At 41.5% G+C, this 17,191-nt stretch overlaps 1 long non-coding RNA gene across 1 annotated transcript; it reads left to right on the top strand.

Annotated features, from left to right (window-relative positions):
- Positions 1–2,379: 2,379 nt before the first annotated feature.
- On the top strand, positions 2,380–12,449 carry LOC123329662. Its single transcript, XR_006545172.1, has 2 exons — positions 2,380–2,612; positions 12,275–12,449. It is a non-coding gene; the product is annotated as an uncharacterized LOC123329662 (long non-coding RNA).
- Positions 12,450–17,191: the final 4,742 nt, after the last annotated feature.

The following is a 17,191-nucleotide window of genomic DNA, read 5'->3' as shown; positions in this document are numbered from 1 at the left end:
CAAACTACTGCACAATTGCACTCATTTCCCATGCTAGCAAAGTGATACTCAAAATTCTCCAAGCTAGGCTTTAAAAATATGTGAACCAAGAACTTTCAGATGTTCAAACTGGATTTAGAAAAGGCAGAGGAACTAGAGATCAAATTGCCAACATCCGTTGGATCCATAGAAAAAGCAAGGGAATTTCAGAAAAACCTCTACTTCTGTTTCATTGACTATGCTAAAGCCTATGACTGTGTGGATCACAACAAACTGTGGAAAATTCTGAAAGGGTTGGGAATACCAGACCACCTGGCCTGTCTCCTAAGAAACCTGTATGCTAGTCAAGAATCAAGAGTTAGAACTGAACATGGAACAACAAACTGGTTAAAAATTGGGAAAGGAGTCAGTCAAGGCTGTATATTGTCACCTTGCTTATTTAACTTATATGTAGAGTATGTCATGTGAAATGCTGGGCTGCATGAAGCACAAGCTGGAATCAAGATTTCCAGGAGGAATATCAATAACCTCAGGTATGCAGATGACAACACACTTATGGCAGAAAGAAAAAGGAACTGAAGACCCTCTTGATGAAGGTGAAGGAGGAGAATGAAGAAGCTGGCTTAAAACTCAGCATTCAAAAAAATGAATATCATGGCATCCAGTCCCATCTTTTCATGGCAAATATATGAGGAAACAGTGACAGATTTTATTTTCTTGGGCTCCAAAATCACTGCAGATGGTGACTTCAGTCACAAAATTAAAAGACCGTTGCTCCTTGAAAGAAAAGCTATGACCAACCTAGAAAACATGTTAAAAAGCAGAGACATTACTTTGCCAACAAAGGTCCATCTAGTCAAAGCTATGGTTTTTCCAGTGGTCTTGTATGGATGTGAGAATTGGACCATAAAGAAGACTGAGCACTGAAGAATTGATGTGTTTGAGCTGTGGTATTGGAAAAGGCTCTTGAGAGTCCCTTGGACTGCAAGTAGATCAAACCAGTCAATCCTAAATGAAATCAGTCCTGAATATTCATTAGAAGGACTGATGCTGAAGCTGAAGCTCCTATACAGTAGCCACCTGATGTGAAGAGCCAACTCATTAGGGAAGACCCTGATACTGGGAAAGATTAAAGGCAGGATGAGTAGGGGACGACAGAGTTTGAGATGGTTGGATGGCATCACCAACTCAATGGATATGAGTTTGAGCAAACTCTGGGAGACAGAGAAGGACAGAAGGACAGAGAAGCCTGGCGTGCTGCAGTCCATGGGGTGTCAAAGAGTTGGACACAAGTGAGTGATTGAACAACATCAAAGAATGGATGAGGTTATGTTCTAATAACAAAAAAATCCAAAGTTTCAGTGTCTTAATACAACAAAAGTGGGTCTCTTTCCCAGCAGCACGTTTTATGTCCTGTGCTGGTCTGTGGGGATGAAGGGAAGGCTTTGGTTTGTATAGCCACTCAGAAACCCAGTTTGTCAGAGGTTCTGCCATCAGTATCTGAACCAGCCAAAACAGCCAGTTTCTTAGTTGTCTCATCAGGGGAATGGGACTGATGAACAGTGCATGGACTTTCCATTGTCTCATACCAGATATGGCACACATCACATTTCAATGGCCAGAATTATTAATAGTCACAAGATCCTAGCCAACCTTGAAGAAACTGAAAGCTCTCTTCCATGTGCCAACAGGGGCAGGACTAGATATTTGCAAATACTAGTATATTCTGTGGGCTTCCCAGGTAGTGCTAGTGATAAAGAATCCACCTGCCAATGCAGGAGACGCAAGAGATGTGGGTTCGATCCCTGGTCAGGAGATATCCCCTGGAGTGGGAAATGGCACCATGCCAGTTTTCTTCCCTGGAGAATCCCATGGACAGAGGAGCCTGATGGGCTACAGTTCATAGGGCTGCAAAGAGTTGGACATGACGGCACACGGCAACATTATCTTCTGCATGTACATTTCATGAGCAGAATCCAGTTGTGTCTCATTCCAACATGGTTAGTACTTATGAAGTGTCTTTCACATTCTTTCAGCAGACATCGGTTACATTCTAGGTACTCTTCTAGGCACTAGTCATACAGCAGTGAACTGAAGAGACAAAGCCCCCCTACCCTCATTCTAGATAGACATATTTTAAATATACAGCATGTCAGGTGGTGATAAATGCCATGGAGAAAAATTAAGCAGAAAAGCAGGCTACGGCTTTCTGGTGGAGGAATGAGATATGTAAGCTTAAATATTTCAGTTGGAGAAGGTCCACTAAGAAGGCCACTGTGGTTGGCTAAATAAGGGCACCCAAAGTTGTCCATGACCTAATCCCCAGAACCTTTGAATATGTTACCTATTATGGTAAAAGGGACTTTGCAGAGGTGATTAAGGGTCATAAGTTGGAGAGATGATCATGGATTAAATTGTTGGATCATGTGATCACAGGGTCTTTATAAGAGGGTGGCAAGAGTGTCAGAGTCAGAAAAGACAAGGTAATGATGGAAGCAGAGGTTAGAGGAGGGGAGATTTGAAGACGATGCATGGCTGGCTTTGAAGGGGCCAGAATCCAAGAAATGCAAGTACGGTGTAAGTTTGGGAGACCAGAGAGGAATAATCAGCCAAGGAAACTGAGAGGTTCCATGGTGAGTTAAAAGGAAAACAAAGTATGTTGCATTAAAGTCAATTGAAAATGCGTTTTAAGAGGGAGGGTCAAATGTTAGTGGAAGTTAAGGTGATCAGCTTGGTAAGATAAATTAAGGTAAAAGTGCATACAAAACAACCAAAAAAGAAAACCTTTTTTATCCTTAAACAAGCTAAGCTGAATATATTAGAATTCCATCGTGTGCCATAGTCATAGTGTAAATTGTTCATCAGATCATTGCAATACATTTCAAATCATTTGTTAATTTTTAGAAATTGTTGTGTGATCTTTCACTGAAGAGGCTGTCACTAGCTAAGTGATGCCTCTGTCTGTGAGTTATGCTTTGATAAAAGAGACGGCATCAAACACACAAAAACTTCCACACTAAATTAACAGTCATGGTGACTCAGAGTGTCAAATTAACATCAGCTATATAGATCATGATGCCAAATCCTCACAGCTTCTATTGAAAAGCAATTCTATAAAAGATGTTCTATCCTCCCAAATGTTTTAGCCCTTATATTACTGAGATTTTGTGTATTAAAAATCTTTATTATCAACTAAATCAAGAAAAGCATTTTGGAATATCATAGTTAATTGGGTGGAATACGATCCTTCAGGCCAAACTAGAGGAAAGCACTGGAGCAGTTAAGAGCATTGGCCATGTGTCAGGTGAAGTTTGAATCTTAGTTCTGCCATTTAAATTTTAACCTCTCTATTTGTCTCAGTTTTCTTATCTGTAAACAAGGAGATGCTAATGAGCATTAAGTATTTAAATGAGTTGATATTTACCAGACAAAGCAAATACTATAAGTGATTGCTCTCATTTTTATTAATAAAATTATTGCTGCTAATTCTTGTGATGAGTTAGGGTTTGATGGATTTTAATGAGCTGATAAAATTAGATGGAGGTGAAATTCAACAGTAATCTACACTCTGGGTATCCTTGACCTCAAACTGTGCCTAAGAACCCCATCCGGATATTGCTTCCTGCTTACCTGTCCTCCTGGCATCTACCAAATCCTTTCTTTCTTTTGTTTTTAAAGAGTTTCAGGTTTATTATTCTGGTGGCTCAACAGTAAAGAATTCACCTGCAATGCAGGAGATGAAGTTTTGATCCCTGGATCGGGAAGATACCCTACAGAAGGAAATGGTAACCCACTCCAGTACTCTTGCCTGGAAAATCCCATGGACAGAGGAGCCTGGTGGGCTACAGTCCAAGGGGTCACAAAGAGTTGGATATGACTTAGTGACTAAACGTGTGTGTGTGTGTGTGTGTGTGTGTGTGTGTATCCTGTGACAAAACATAATGGAAAATACAAAGAAGAGTATATATATATATATATATAGTTTCTTGTTCTATATAGTGCTTGTCTATAGTTCCGTGAGCTATGTAGTGCTCTGAGTGCTCAGTCACTCAGTCACTCAGTGCTGTATAGCAGGACCATGTGGTTTATCCATCCTACATATAATTGCATCCAAGATCCTTTCTGAGGCGAAGTCACATGGAGGCTCCAGTCCTAGCAGCCATGTGAGAGTGACACCAGGACGAGCACCAGCACACTAGACCAGAGCTTTGGGGGCACATGGAGCTCAGGCATTTGCTCACGTGAATACCAGTGCCACCAGGGTCACTTCCTCCATATCTCTGGGTCTGCTGGAGCCTGGATCGAAGGTTGGTTCATGGGAACCATGGAGGGCAGGCTTACATTCCAGGAGCCTCCCAAACATTATCGCTCAGAGATCCTCAGGGCTGTGAACAGTGTGGGCAGGGCATGGTCTACTCGGCTTGGGAATGGACAGATGGCAATGTCAGGGAGCCAGGCCCCTAGGGGAATATAACTGGCACTGACACTATCCATCAATGAGAAAGGAATCCGACCTTAGTGTTGAAGCAGGGACCTGGAGCCCACTGCAGTGCCTAGGATTAACCCCTTTGTTTCTGGATTTTGAGAAGGTAATAAATGGGTTCCAGAGAGTAGAAATGGTTGGCAAGAGCACTCAGAGGGCTCAGAAAATGTGGCTATTTATCAATGATGTGGGAATATTTTAGTATTTTAACAACTGATATGGCTATAGCTATGCATATGGTTGGATATTTGCTGTACTCTAAGTTCAAGTAAGCTGAAAATTGATTTTGTAACATGGAGGTCACTGGTCTTTTGGTGATCCAGTGAGGGTATGAGCTTGACTGAATAGGTACAGGGGAAAATGCAAGGAAAACTGGTGACTCTTTCAAGGGGTTTTGCTATAAAGAGGAGCAAAGAAATGGGGTTGGAGATGAGGGGATCCAAAGAGGCTTTTCTTGATTGACATGTGCACACTGCTATATTTAAAAATGGATAACCAACAAGATCTTACTATATAGCACAGGGAACTGTGCTTAATGTTGTGTGGAAGCCTGGATGGGAGGAGTCTGGGGGAGAATGTGTGCTCAGTCGCTCAGTCGTGTCCAACTCTTTGTGACCCCGTGGACTACCTTGTGAGACTCCATGGACTACTACTTGAGCCTGCTAAGCTCCTCTACCCATGGAATTTTCCAAACAAGAATACTGGAGTGGGTTGCCATTTCCTACTCAGAGGATCTTCCCCATCCAGGGATTGAACGTGAGTCTCGTGCATCTCCCTCAGTAGTAGGCAGATACCACTGTGCCACCTGGGAGCACCTTGTGGGAGAATGGATACATATATATGTATACGTATGGCTGAGTCCCTTTGCTGTCCACCTGAAACTATCACAACATTGTTAATTGGCTATATGCCAATAGAAAATAAAAAGTTTATGAAAAGAGAACTTTTTTTATAATAGGAGAATTAATAGCATGTTTGTGTGTTGATGAGATAGCTTTTGCAGAGACATGATGCCTATCTTTGTTTATCACCCAGAAGCTGTGTGTGGGTTGTACTAAGGCTACACATATTTTTGGGTGGTATTTTTCTTGGTGTTTCTTTGCATTATTTCCATTATGAAGTACCAGGCATCCCTCTCAAAGTTATTTTTTCTTCTCTTGTTATAGATATTGCCCCGATTCATTTCTGGGAATTTTTCTTTCTCTACCTCTATTTTTAGTGTAAAGTCTGCTTGATAAATCAATAAGCATCTAGGTAGCCTTCATATCCTAGATGTGTGCTCTTTTCTTTGCTAAGAGAGCCAATACTTCAGCATCTTAAACCAGAATCTAGAAAGCCTAAACCAAATGTCATCCCGTAATACTAGCTTTGCAGACAGATTTTGTTGCCTTGTATCTATCTATCAACATCTATCTATATCTATCAATATGTATCTATCTATCTATCTATATATCTGGGCACTTCCCAGGTGGCTTGGTGGTAAAGAATCTGCCTGTTAATGGAACAGACAGGCTTTCTTAGTGGCTCAGATGGTGAAGAATCCACCTGCAATGTGGGAGATCTGGGTTCGAGCCTTGCTTTGGGAACATCCCTTGGAGGAGGGTATGGCAACCCACTCAAGTATTCTTGCCTGGAGAATCCCTATGGACAGAGGAGCCTAGAGGGCCACAGTCCATGGGGTTGTGAAGAGTCAGACATGACTGAATGACTAAGCACAGCACAATGCAAGAGACATGGGTTCGACACGTGGGTCCGGAAGATCCCCTGGAGGAGAGCAAGTTAACCCTCTCTGGTATTCTTGCCTGGAGAATCTCATGGTGAGAGAAGCCTTACAGGCTAGAGTCTGTGCAGTTGCAAAGAGTCAGACACAACTTAGCAACTAAACAATAACAACAACAAAACCTATCTATCTACATGTATCTATTTCCCATCTATCATCTAGTTCTAGAAAGAAATTAAACTACTTAGCCATTCGTTGACCTAATTTCTTTCCTTAAACCCCAATCTTAAACAAAAAATACTACTAACCTGAACCCCAAGTTTTATAGCTTTATGATAAGACATCTTTTCTCTAGAGTATTTTCTTATGTCCCACACCTCCATCCTTCTAGGAATGGGTTGAAGTGGATGGGGATGAAAGAGTGATCAATTCTATTATCCATCACATCCTGATTCCTTTGCACCAGAAACAGCCAGTCCTCTCTTGACTTCTCATATCCACCATTTAATGTTTCCTCCATGCTCTCCAGTTGATGGTTTCCTTTTTTCCTGGGCCCAGTGAGTGGATTTCTCAGATTCTATAATACTTGTGAATTCTCTTTATTATCCCACAGAGGATGAGATGTTTCTTCTTTTGCAAAGGTCACAGAAGGAGGCAATAACAGAGGAGTTTAAGAGCCCAAACTATTGAGTAAGACAAGCCTGCATGCGAGTGTCCGCCCTGCACTGACTAGCTCTGTGCAGCATGCTCCCTGCTAAATGGAGAGGAAATCATAATGCTTTCTTCTTGCTATCATAGATGTCAACAGAAACACTTACCATTCTGAAATCTTTATTTTGTAGTGACCCTCTCAGAAATCTGATTTATTTTATACAATGAAATGACCCTACTTGTAGAATAGTACATTAAAAAAAAAAATCCTGGAACCTAACAATACAATAACTAAACCATTTATCCATTTTTAGTTTCCTTATTCATAAAGTGAAGAGTGAGAGGAAGGAGATTTCTAAGACTCCTCCTAGTTTTTTTGTGTGCTTTCACAGAATTATATTCTGTTCAATGAGACAATGAAGAAACAACTAAAAAATAATTTCAAATAGTGGTAATTACTACAGAGAAAATAAGATTTTATAATAGAGAGTGACTTGAGAGGTGGGAGTGGGCAACATCAGATATGGGGCAATTTCTGTAATAGTAGATCTCTTACAGTGTGAAAAGAAAAATGTGCACAATACCGTATACATGCAACCAACAACATCAGTTTCAGATTTTTGTGAGGAAGGAGATTTCCGGGTTGAATGAAATACAAAGTGAGGCTTTGGTGAGTGTCTACTGCGTGCATTTTTCTTGTCCTCAAGGAAGCACTGGGTGGATTAACTCATATATCAATGCAGGGCTAGCAGGTACTAGGAATGTGACATTCCTTTTTTTTTTTTAATTATTTAATTGGAGGCTAATTACTTTACAATATTTTGGTAGTTTTTGCCATACGTGGACATGAATCAGCAATGGGTGTACATGTGTCCCACCATCCTGAACCTGCCTCCCACCTCCCTCGCCACCCCATCCCTCTGGATTGTCTCAGAGCATCGGCTTTGAGTGCCCTGCTTCATGCATCAAACTTGCAGTGGTCATCTATTTTATACATGATAATATACATGTTTCAATGCTATTCTCTTATATTGTCCCACCCTTGCCTCCTCCCACATAGTCCAAAAGTCTGTTCTTTACATCTGTGTCTCTTTTGCTGTCTTGCATATAGGGTTGTCGTTACCATCTTTCTAAATTCCATATATATGCATTTAGTATACTGTATTGGTGTTTCTCTTTCTGGCTTACTTCACTCTATAATAGGCTCCAGTTTCATCTACCTCATTAGAACAGACTCATATGTGTTCTTTCTTTATAGCTGAGTAATATTCCATTGTGTATATGAACCAAAACTTCCTTATCCACTCATCTACCAATGGGCATCTAGGTTGCTTCCATGTCCTAGCTATTGTAAACAGTGCTGCAGTGAACATTGGGGTACATGTGCCTCTTTCAATTCTGGTTTCCTTGGTGTGTATGTTATTATTATTTTTTTTCTCCACAGTAGACCTTGTTGATGCATCACACCTTTTTCCAGCTCTGCTTGATGAGGTCTCAGAATCCTTTTCATTGTAATGCTGCAGCAAGACATTACCAATCACTTGGCATTGGCACACACAGGGAAAACCAATTTTCCAACCCTAGAGTAAAAGTATTTGTAGAGTTAAAGATATTTCTACACTTAGTAGAATTTAGTTTCCTTTTTTCTCCAAGATAATATCAACTAAAGTGAAACCACCACCTCCCTCCAGAGACATCTTCCTGTACCAGCTATGTCGTCCATCTACAGTTCCTCCACAGAGTGTGGGCAGGGCATGTCTTAGGCCAGTCATGGAACAATATTTTGGTCTTAGTCAATGGAGCAGAAACTCTGGTTTGGTAATATTTCTATTGGTGATAGAAGTTCCTTCTCTGTTTTCCACTTTTTTCTCTTGGTAATCTCTCATTCCTGAAGTTTTCAGAACTCTCATCCCCTTTCTCTCCTCAGAACAAAGAATGCTAATTTAAAATGAAAAAAATATATATATATATTGTTACCCTATAAGGGAGGGATTTGGAAAGGACCATGCTTAATCTATGGTTTTTTTTTTTTTTCTTAATCTATGGCAAGAGTTTTCTATGATAGGATTTCAGACACTGAGATCGAAGGGGAGATACGCCCCAAAGAGCAGTTTTTCTGATGTACCTCACATTGTAGCATTTGGGCTTTATGGCAAAAAGTGACAAATGGGCTGCACAGTGGGAAACTCGTATCATTTTGGAAAAGAGTTGGAGTTCTTAGATTAGGGCTCTGTGGAAGATGTCAGAGTGAAGACCAAAACAAATATTCACACTCAGGTGCAGTGGCATTTAATAAAGTGATTAATCAGTGACATTAAATAAGTTCTCAGGCCATCTTGAAGTGATTAATGTGGGTGGACGGAGGCCAGGATTCACTGGGGGAAGGAATACAGGGGTGTTTTTCTTGATTAAAAATTGCAAGCGTTGGTGGCAAAAATCTCATGGGAAGTTTTGTTTGATTGTCCTTGTCATTAAAAGACATCGATTATTAAAATGTCTCCTCTCCTTCCCTGCCACAGGATGGAGAGGATTACAGCCTCTGGAGGAATGGAAATGTTTGTGAGCAGATTCTGGGTTGGTGTTGGAATCATTTGCAGACACTTTTAGTTCATCTCCTCATCTCCACCCATTAACCTCTCCTATCTCCCAGGTCAATTTTACTGACCCAAGAGTATGGTTGTCATTTGGCAGAAGGGTATTGCTTTCATGATTGCATAGTGGTTAAGCATCTATCTTTAGGGTTATTGGGGATATTTGATGAGATACATTGTGTAACATGCTTGGCAGAAAACAAGGTATGTGGCCACTACTCAACAATGTAAGATATTATGGCTGCTCGCATTATTGTGTTCTCTTTAACACCAGTTCTGATGCTGAAGGAGTCCTGCAGAATCTTTAACCAACAGCTTATGCCCACAGGGCTCAGTATCTGTGTTCTAGCCCAGCACACTTGAGTTTGCCAGCAAGCATACTTGTCTTATTTACTGTTGTATCAAGTATATAATGGAGGCTTGTTAAATGAATCTGATGTGTGCAGACTTTGCAGCTGAATGAGAATTAGATGGACAGATTCCACTCAGGCAGCATTCATGCTGCTGGGAAAGGTAGAGGAAGGTGGAATGACTCTGCTAGAAGGCAGTCTGGGATTATTTGATCCAACTTCCTACTGAAAGCAGGAATCACAATCTCAGCTTTCTTTCAAATGTTCGTCTGCTTTTCCTTTAACATGGGCTTGGGAGGTTTGGTTGAATGGTCACATTTTTCCTGAATAAGAAGCAGGACATGTTCTTGGATAAGTATGCGTGAAATTACTGAGATATGTGGATTCTTTAGCTGGATCACAGTGGGAGTCTGGGATACATAATTATTCTTTAAACAGAGCAGAGAACAAGTGTATTGAGTCATACCTGAATTCTGGTCCTGACACTCCCTGAAGCGGCAATAGAGTAGTTAAGAGGTTGGACTTTGGAGACAAACCTGGGCTAGAATTAGAGCAGAAAATGTAAGCTAGGGCCCTTCATTTGCATGGGTTCCTTCGGCCGTGGGTGGGGCCCTTCTATTTCCATGGTCATATATTTTAGTAAAAAAATATGTATATATTATACATGTATTTAGATGTAGAGAGAAATATATACAAAACTTACAAAATGTAAAAATGTATATTTTATAAATGTATTTATATTGTTATTTTACTATATATACATCGCTCTCCCAGTCACTTCAGTTGTGTCTGACTCTTTGTGACGCCATGGACTGTAGCTCACCAGGTTCCTCTGTCCATGGGATTCTCCAGGCAAGAATACTGGAATGGGTTGCCATAGCTTCCTCCAGGGGATCTTCCTGACCCAGGGACCAAACCCACATCTCTTTACGTCTCCTGCATTGGCAGTGGGTTCTTTACCACTAGCGCCACCTGGGAAGCCCCACTGTAAATAAAATTGCAATTAGTTAAGACTAAGGGCTCTTTCCACCCAGATTTTATGTGATGAGACAACCAAAGAGTAAACAATCACTAGAACAACAAACATTGATTAAGTGGCTATATATATAATTTAACATACAGATATATATAAATATAAAACATACATGCTAAATTAGTTTCAAGTGTACAACATAGTGACCTGACAATCAAATACATTACCAAATGCTCACCATGAGTCCAATAACCATCTGTTACCATACACAATTGTTATAGAATAATGGACAATATTCCTTACGCTATGGATTAAGCCCTGTGACTTATTCATTTTATAACTGGCAATTCGTGTCTCTTGATCCCCAACACCTATTTTGCCAAACCCCCGCCCCACCATCCCCCTCCCCTCTGGCAGCCACCAGTTTGCTCTCTAGATCTTTAAGTCTGTTTTCTTTGTTCTATTGTTTAGATTCCACATAAAAGTGAGATCACTATTTTATATTGTTATGGAAAATATTTTGGAATGTACAGCAAAGGGGAAATAGAAAAATACAAATATAGTTAGAGAGCTCAACACCCTCTCTCAAAAACTGACACCACACGTAGACAGATCATCAGTGTTGATATAAAGCACTTACCACTGTCAAGCAGCTCGACACATTTGACATTTATTAAACTCTTAACCAATATCAGCAGAAAACATGACACTGCTTTGTTATGTGTCAACTTGGATAGGCTGAAATACGTTCCCCAGAATATTCAGTCTTTTATATTTCTGATCGTGACGGGCCACAGGGAGATTCTTGCCGAAGATTTAGAAGGTGGAAATGAAGCAGCAGCATCCTGTTGCTGATCTGCTGAATCAACTTGGCATTAAGGCAGCAGGTGGACTGCAATGACTCCAGCATCCCCTGGATATGCTGCCCGTTTCTACAACACCTAGAGACAGATAGGCATAATGAACGCCAAGACGAAAGACTTCAGTTCTGCCAGATAGCCGTACCGCTGTGTCAGAGGCGACAAGAACAAATACGAAATATTTCTGTCCATCTCATGGGTTTTCACCTCCTGATATTGGCCCCGATTTGTCCTGGATCTCTCTCTTTACATCCGTCGTCCCTTCCCATCTGTCTTCCCAGTGGTCTGTAATCTCCAGCCAGAGATGTGAAGAATGAACCTTACTTAGTCAACTTCCACAAATGGGTAAGATCAAATTGCTGTTACATATCCATATATACTAAACACACACAAAGCAAAAACCAAAAAACAAAGAATAATAACTCCATAAAGCATGAGGAAGGAGGAGATAGAGATGTGTTCAGTTCAGTTCAGTTGCTCAGTCGTGCCTGACTCTTTGCGACCCTATGTTAGGGAGTTAATAATAATAAGTTACTTTCCTGGATTTTGTAACATTTGGTATGTATCAGCTTTTAAAAATGTGTACATTTGTTAAAATTTCCTTTCTCCTTCTAAATGAGTTTGACACCTAATTTTGTCTTTTTAATTATGTATTTTTTTTTTCCAGAAAGCCCTGGAAGATCCAGCCCCAAGGAACTCGTATCTGTCTCTGATTGGAATCCTACCACCATTCCCTAACTCTGTGATCTTGGGTGATTCACTTCACCCCTCTGAGTCCCAGTTCAATCTGTAAAACAGCACCAATCTGTTAAATAATAAAGCAACACTAATCGGTGTGATAATCTTGTGAAACTCCTTAGGTTATTGTGAGGACTAGAATTAATACATGTGAAAGGGATAGTAAAGATTAGGTATTATAGTTATTAACGCAACTTCCTATTTTCTTACAGATGGCTGCATCTTTAAAATGGATGTCATAAAATATACTCTGCCACATTGGAAAGAGTTTTTGAAGACTCAAATGGTATAATATTCACATGGCTATGAAGCCGTAAGTTTTTTCTTTTAATCATTGGATGAAGGGCATGTACCCAGGTCCATATCCCACCTCCTACACCCACACACAGAAACACTCCTCCGTCTAATTCCAACCTAGAATTCACATGGATTAGTTGGCTTTGCCCATGTAGATTGTTTCCGTTTCAGCTAAGTAACCCATGGTGGTGCTCTAAGCCTCCTCCAGACAGCCTGGGGTTGACTTCTAGCTCCACCGGGCCCCGCTGTAAGACTTGGGTAAGTCACTTAATGTGTCTGCATGTGAGTTTCTTCTCTGTAAAATAAGGGTAATAATAGGGGCCTTTTCTAGGGGTGTTGTGAAGATGAGATGAATCAATACATGGAAAAATCCATATAAAACAAACCATTGTAAGTTATATTACTGCCACTTTATCAACAGCTAGTGAGTGCTCATGGAGTATCAGCTATTGCTATTCTGCATATCAAGTCAGTTTCTGCTGGTGTGTTAGAGGTTGTTTATGCTAAGCCTTCTCCCAGTTATGTGGATGACTATTTGATTGGTCCAAAAGTAAGCTACAAAACAAGGAAAATTACAATAAAGACTAAGTTTCTCATAAAGCAAATTCTATTATATTTAATTTTCTTTAATCATTTTGTTTATGTTCTTCCTACCTTTTATATTTCATATAATTTTGTTAGTGGTGAATGGTAATTTATTTGTTATTACTTTATTTGGTGATATAAAGAATTGATGTTTCTTCTTAAAGAAAATTTACTGGCCCATGAAATCCAAAAACTTTCTCTGGTTCATGAAATCCTAAATCCTGGGAGTCAGTGACTTCTCATTAATTAATTCTGAAATTCTGTAGACATAAGTACTTTTCTAAGGGTCACTGCTTTCAACAAGGTACTGGGGGCTACGCCTAACAACAACAACAAAAGTTCTATCCATCTTCCTTTATCTCCCTTGATGTTTCCATGGAGCTCCTAAACCAGATGGAGAATAAAAACTCTGGACTGTTTTCTCCACTTTCACCAGCAGGGGGTTATAGCTAGGCACTCAAATATGAAGCTACTGTGATTCTCAGTACTGTCCATCCACTGGTAGAAAAAGGAATTCAGAAGCTCCTTTAACATTTTAGTGAAAACAATGAAATATCAGTGGGTAAGCAGGCCAAAGTGTTTGTAAATCACTAAGTGTCTGATTCTGGTAAAGGACTCTTGACGCCAGCACCTTCCTTCTGTCCTTCACATGGGACTCTTCCCTCCCACTCACTCTCCTACTGTAAAGAGACAGAGCTATTTAATAGTCAAGACCATCTTAAGGCCAAGGACAACCAATTAATAACAACACTTCCCTGAAATTCCACTCCCCCCAACATACCCTTTTTAATCAAAAGAACTGCCCTCTACATCCCTCCCCTAACAGATCCTGGCCTCCATCCACCCACATTAATCACTTCAAGATGGCCCGAGAACTTATTTAATGTCACTGACTAATCACTTTATTAAATGTCATTGCTCCTGATTGTGAAAATTGTTTGTTTCTCATCCCTGTCCATCTCCTCTGGACACCTATTCTCTTGAAAGGCAGAATTAGAGACCCTGCTGTGTATTGTTTCTCTACATCCCCATCAAGATCTCAGGACATTTTGAAATGGGATGCATTTCTGCAAAAGCGTCTGAGCTCCCAGGGAAGTCCTCAGGAGGCAGGTGCACTCAGCTCCTGACTCTTGTCGCTGCTCCCACTTTCCTTGGTGGAGGTGGGAAATATGGAAACCGAACTGTTTGCAAGCTGACATTTTGGGAAAGCAGCCAGCTTTGTGACCTTTGTTAGGAGAGCAGTGTGCTCAGCTACGGCCTGAGAGAAAAATCAGAAGCCAGCTATTTTTCACAATTACCAGAATCCAAATCCACTATGATCTTCTATCATTTGTCTCATCAAGCCTAATTCTTTGCCTGACATCCAGGGCACCCCCCCCCCCCCCCCCCCCCGCCAATGCAGTCTTGTGTATCATGTCTCTTATGTCTCTAGAAGGACCTCAGACCAAGTCAGGCCCCTCTTATGATTTTTTTTCCTTTGAGTCAAAGGTCCTTGTTGGTGCTATATTCTTGCCTTCTTCTTTATCTCTCCATATCCACTAGCCAGCCCTTTTCAGACTTAATCATTCATTTGTTTAACCCCAAACTGATTTATTAGGCTTTTCTGGGTGTCTGGCATTGGGGACTGGTAACCCAGAAGGTAAGGCCTTTGCCTTTAAGGTATGTAAGGTTTTGTAGGTAAAGACCGACATGTAAACAAAGAAGTTGATGACAGTTTCTCAGGTGAAAAATATCTGCTTGGGGAACATGGTGGCATAAAAAATGGGGTGACTAGGTCTTGGGGGTGCACTAGGGAAAGGTTTCATAGCAGAGGTGGCCCTTGAGGTGGATTTGGGGGGAGGACTGGGTGTGCTCCAGGTGGCTATGCAGAAATTAGGTTATACATCTTAGAGCTGTGCCCAGGATGGGGTTGGGTTGGGGGTTCCACCGGGGACGCCTACCATGCAGTCCTGGAGCCAGTCTGTGTAATGTGAGTGTGAGTTTCCTATCCTAACATTAAGGAGCCTCGGCGCACGTATCCAAGGTAGTATGTGAGGCAATGAGGCTTATTAAATGTTCACTATGGGAAATATGAGAGAAAATTAAAAGAGCAATTTTAGGGGGGAATAATTGTTTTCCGTACACCATAATTACAACTGCTTGTAAATGCTGCAATCGTAAACGAATCTGCCTTTTAGAGTTCTCTTAAATTCTCTTGGTAATGAACAGACGCTCAAGAAAAGGGACTCATACCTCCTTATAGAGAAGCTGGGGTTGCACTGACCCCTGGTGTCTGCCTTGAGCAGAGGCCTCTAACTGCGGGCACAGAACTAGATACTGGGCGTCTTAATCTTCCCGCCCCTGGCTTCAGAAAGGCCCAAGAACCCTTTAGGCCCAGAAGTGGGTCTTAGAATCTCAACCTTCCTAGGTCTTCTGAAGTCATTTTCTAATATTTGTCTTCAATTCTATTTCCCCTCTCGTGCTCCCTCCCTCGACAAAAGCTGCCACTTAGAATCTGAATGTCTTTTTTTAAAAAATCATTTTTAATTGTAGGATAAATTACTCTACAACATTGTGTTGGCTTCAGCCATACGTCAACATGAACCAGCCATAGGCACATATATGTGCCCTCCCTCTTGAGCCTCCCTCCTGCCTCCCGCCCCATCCCACCCCTCTAGGTTGTCACAGAGCGCTGGGTTGAGCTCCTTGAGTCACACGGCTATCTGTTTTACATATGGTAGTGTCTTTGTTGGAGAAGGCAATGGCACCCCACGCCAGTACTCTTGCCTGGAAAATCCCATGGACGGAGGAGCCTGGTGGGCTGCAGTGCATGGGGTCACTAGAGTCGGACACGACTGAACGACTTCACTTTCACTTTTCACTTTCATGCATTGGAGAAGGAAATGGCAACCCACTCCAGTGTTCTTGCCTGGAGAATCCCAGGGACGGGGAAGCCTGGTGGGCTGCCGTCTCTGGGGACGCACAGAGTCAGATACGACTGAAGCGACTTAGCAGCAGCAGTGTCTTTGTTGGAGAAGGCAATGGCACCCCACTCCAGTACTCTTGCCTGGAAAATCCCATGGACAGAGGAGCCTGGTGGGTTGCAGTCCATGGGGTTGCAAAGAGTCGGACACAACTGAGCAACTTCACTTTCACTTTTCACTTTCATGTATTGGAGAAGGAAATGGCAACCCACTCCAATGTTCTTGCCTGGGGAATCCCAGAGACGGGGGAGTCTGGTGGGCTGCCGTCTATGGGGTCACACAGAGTCGGACACGATTGAAGCGACTTAGCAGCAGCAGCAGCAGTGTCTTTGTTTCCATGCTACCCTCTCCATTCATCCCACCCTCTGCTTCCTGACCCCACCCCGTGTCTGACGCTTTCTTTCCTTCCCCACTGTACTCAAGTCTCCAAGCCAAGAGCTCCTCAGTCACTGAGGCCGCTTGATTGCACTCCTACATAAACGCCCCCATCCTTCCAACTGTTTAAGACCAGGACACCGTTACCCTGCTTGGTTTGTAAGCAACATTTTCCTGACTGACTTCCCTTCTCAAGACTTTCTGTCACCAGGGATACCCCACTTGTGGCTCACTAAATTTATTCCTCAACTAACCTTTGATGTGCTAGGAGATTGCTGTTAATTGCTTCTGGTAAATAACTGCGTGAACTTAGGTATGTCACTTGGGCAATCTAGGCCTCTTAGAAAGTGAGAGTTTGGTAGCAAGAAGAGTATTTTTCCATCTTTTCAATCTGAGGACTTTCACTATTAGTTCCCTCTGCGCCGTGCCCTTTTCCCTAGCTTCAAAAAATCTCTTCTACCGAAATAGACTCTCTGATTAAAGCAAAGTTTGTTACTCATCTCGTGTCCACCCATCAAAGACGTATTTAACTGCTATTGGACTATAAAGAGTTAATTTTATTACAAGCAAAGATAAAACACAAAATTAAAAATGCTGATACTTTATCTAGCCTGTGTAGCCTTATC

This window comes from Bubalus bubalis, chromosome 16, assembly GCF_019923935.1.
Source record: "Bubalus bubalis isolate 160015118507 breed Murrah chromosome 16, NDDB_SH_1, whole genome shotgun sequence".
Classification (NCBI taxonomy): Eukaryota; Metazoa; Chordata; class Mammalia; order Artiodactyla; family Bovidae; genus Bubalus; species Bubalus bubalis.
The sequence above is the reverse complement of the archived record's forward strand: the minus strand, read 5'-3'. Positions and strand labels throughout refer to the sequence as shown.